At 38.5% G+C, this 3,469-nt stretch overlaps 1 long non-coding RNA gene across 1 annotated transcript in view; it reads left to right on the top strand.

Annotated features, from left to right (window-relative positions):
• Nucleotides 1-1,543, top strand: part of LOC102376956 — a 10,234-nt gene extending 8,691 nt beyond the window's left edge. Inside the window, exons 2-3 of the long non-coding RNA XR_324394.3 lie at nucleotides 63-188; nucleotides 383-1,543. This is a non-coding gene — a long non-coding RNA (uncharacterized LOC102376956). The remainder of the gene's footprint in view (nucleotides 1-62; nucleotides 189-382) is intronic.
• Nucleotides 1,544-3,469: the final 1,926 nt, after the last annotated feature.

Genomic DNA, 3,469 nt, shown 5'->3' with positions numbered 1-3,469 from the left:
CCTATGGGGGAAGCAGGGGGGGGGAAGTGATGCTAATAGAAATCAAATTTTCTCTTTCACAGGTGATCCCATTTCTAGCAACTAGCACCACTTCATAATGCTGTCACTGAACTCATACAGAAAAGTGTTTCAGAAAGGCCTATTGAAGCTGTCTGGGAGAAACCGATGTCACACACTATGAAGATTTGGTGAGCAATTAAAAATCAAAACACAAAGCAAAAATTGCAGTTGAGACTTGAGGGAGGGCAGTTGAAATAACATGCACATCAGGCATGCGTCTGATTATTTATAGACACTGACAAAAACCCCACTGTCTTCATTAAAGCACAGTTCAGGATTGGCTGATCTCAAAGCACTTGACATCATCATGTCCATTTTACAGGTGGTGAAACAGGCACGTGGAGTTGATTGAACTCATTTGCTCATGTTACCAACTAGGCAATGGCAGAATCTGAGCACTCAGACTTCTGAAAACCAGGAACCGAATGCTTCACGTAGTGCCCACACAACTTGACCGCCAATGGACATAGGGTAATGCTTACATCTTCAGATGTTTCAAGTGTCTGGGACCCCAAATCTTGAACGTTTTAATACATGGTTGTTACTTTAAGTGGTTGAGAGAAAGCTGGACTGTCTCTCTCCTTCAGCTCCTTCCCCTTCCATTCTTTGCACTATAATTTCCCCTGATACTTTCAGATGAGCCTTTGCTTTTTGTCCCATTAAGGCAGTAGTACGGTAGAAGACTTCAAAAGTTAAAACCTTGCCCTTTGCTACCTGGCATACTCTATTGCTGCATACACAGTCTGTTAGAGGGTTGAACACTTACTTCCCTGATCAAAGTCCCCTTCTCCCCCACCTCCTGCATGTGCCTCTTCTCCATCATCTCCACTTAGCTACAGTCCCAAACACTCTCACTTTATATTCCTCACTCATTCAGCCCCTCATTTCTTTCCCTTTTACTCCTAACAAGGGTAGAACTGAAACCAGTATTGAACCTCACCAAATCTCTACAAAAGGTCCAGCATCTTTCCCCTGTTGCCACCACAGTCACTTGGGTGGATGCTGTCTAGAAATCCTTGTGGTTAATCTGTGCTTCAATGTGAATGCTAATTGATTGCTGCACATAACTTTTCTGAGATGCTGAGACCAGAACTGCACACAATATTCAAGACATTGGCGCACAATTGATTTCTATAGTGGCATGATGATGTTTTTCATTTTGTTTTCAATTCCCTTCTTAATGAGGCCTAACACTATGATGGCTTTTTTTGGTTACCACTGCACACTGAGCTGATGTTTTTTTGACAACTATAAATAATAAGTCTCGGGTCTCTTTCCTGAGTCATAACAGCTGACACACCAGTCCGATTTTCAGACTGCTGGTGAGCCACATGCTCAATATCTGTCTCAGTTTGGCAACCAAAAATTAAGGCACTCAAAAATCACTTGTAATCTCTGAAGGTGTCAGTCATTATAGTTGTCATGTTATTTTTTGCATCCTTTTTTGTCCATGCATTTGATCTGTTTCTTAGTACTCCTCTCTCAGACAATTTAAGAATATTGTGTATAAATAAAGATCATGGCTATGAATATGTAGATACTTACAATATAAGGAAGTTCACCTTCGCTTAGTCCTTTTGAACTTGTGGGTTTCTAAGGTAGTAAAATACTTCCAAGTTGACATTTTTGGTTGTTAAACTTCTGGGACCATTAATGTCTACATTTTAATACACATCTGGTCCATTACTGTTATTTATGCATAGCATCAACTCTAATGATCATATATTTTATTTGACTATACCTCTGCTTTCCTCAGAATTAACACTATGATTCATTTTAACTGTAACAGATTAATGAGTACCTAATGAAATGCATAATTCACTTAGATTAATAATGGGAATTAATACAAGTAAACGTGAGCATCACAAAGTAAAACCTTCTCTAGCTGAAAAGTTATGCTTTGAGAAATGGTTCTATACATCATCTTTTATCATGAAATCAAAGAAACATAAACCTTAGTAATTGTTGTTTGGTACAATAGGGCATAAGGGAGGAATGAGAGAATCAAGGCTAGGTAATATCTTAACTGCTCCCACCTTGTAGCTAGTTAGCATTTGGCTTAGCTAATTAAAAGATAAATCTTCCCATGTTGTGTCCAAGTTTGGTATAAATATGAATTCATTGTATGCAATACTTAAAAGAAGGAAATAGATTTGTTGAAATGCTAGCAGGTGTGAGTAGCTGGTAATATATACTCAGTCCTGTCTTCTGATATGAAGCAAAGCTCTTGGAAAATTATTGCAGGCCTTGATCCAACTCCAACTGAAGTCAGTTGGAATTGGATCGGGCATCTGTTGCATTTGCAAGTGTCTATATATGCATTCTGAATTTCTTCTGCTTCTATTTCTGTCTTGTATCTTACCCCTCTAGCTGCTTATTCTCTCTGTACATTAGATAGATTTGTTTGATAATAATTCATAACTCCCCTTTTATGACTCGGCAGTCTTTTACTAGATCACCACAATGATATTCCAACCTAGCCCCGATTCTTCTATTGGATTCTGTCTCCGCGGACTCCTGCATTTGAGTAAACTTCTGTTGAAACCAGTATGAATCCTCCTGCCCTTGGACATCAGTGCTAGTGTATACCAAAATAGAGTCTAAGGATCATTTGACTCTTCACTAAGATGCAATTTCCTGAGTAACTACACTATTTAGCACAACAGCACTCATAACACACAGCACAGGGACTGAAGAATGCTATATCCTCTTGAAACAGCACAGAGAACCTAGCCAGCAAACAATCTGAGATAGAATTTGACATAAGATTTAGACCTTGCTTTTCTTTCACTCCATAATTGGTAGCTAGGAGTGCTAAATGTTTTTTTTTTATATTTCATCTGCAATATGAAGGAAGCGTATGAAGTGCAGTGCCTGATTCTTTTTGTTTTGTATCGCTTTTACTATTTTATGTCCTGGCTTTTTGTGCCCTTAGGTCTATTATTTCAAAGTGGAGCTTGGCCATCACTTTTCCAGATTTGCCACATTTTGAGATGTTCTTCACAAAATAAGTAGAAAAATGTCGCGATTTTTTTTTTTACTAGCTTTACTTTACAGGATCACAGCCCCAGTGAAATGACTAAATGCATGGCTTGTTGTGCCTTTACATTGTAGTTCGAAAGCCTGTGTCCTGTTTGCTATAAACTGGGCACATTTACATATTCATTAATGAAACCATAATTACAGCACTTTAAGTTTAGTATCCGTAATAATACGTACTAACTTAATGCACTTTAATTAGGCACTACTGTGCAGTAGTGCCAGCTCATGCTTTTTTGTGACACTAATATGCAGTAAACTTAATTCTACAGCTCATTAGAGCAATAGCATGGTTTTTGCCTGCTCTGCTAATGCACGGTACAATTAGCCTACTGTGCATTTAGTATCTCGTGTAGACACTCCTACTGTC

This window comes from Alligator sinensis, unplaced genomic scaffold (genome assembly GCF_000455745.1).
Source record: "Alligator sinensis unplaced genomic scaffold, ASM45574v1 scaffold571_1, whole genome shotgun sequence".
In the NCBI taxonomy this organism is placed as follows: domain Eukaryota; kingdom Metazoa; phylum Chordata; order Crocodylia; family Alligatoridae; genus Alligator; species Alligator sinensis.
Note: the sequence above shows the minus strand (reverse complement) of the source record. Positions and strands in the feature narration are given on the sequence as shown.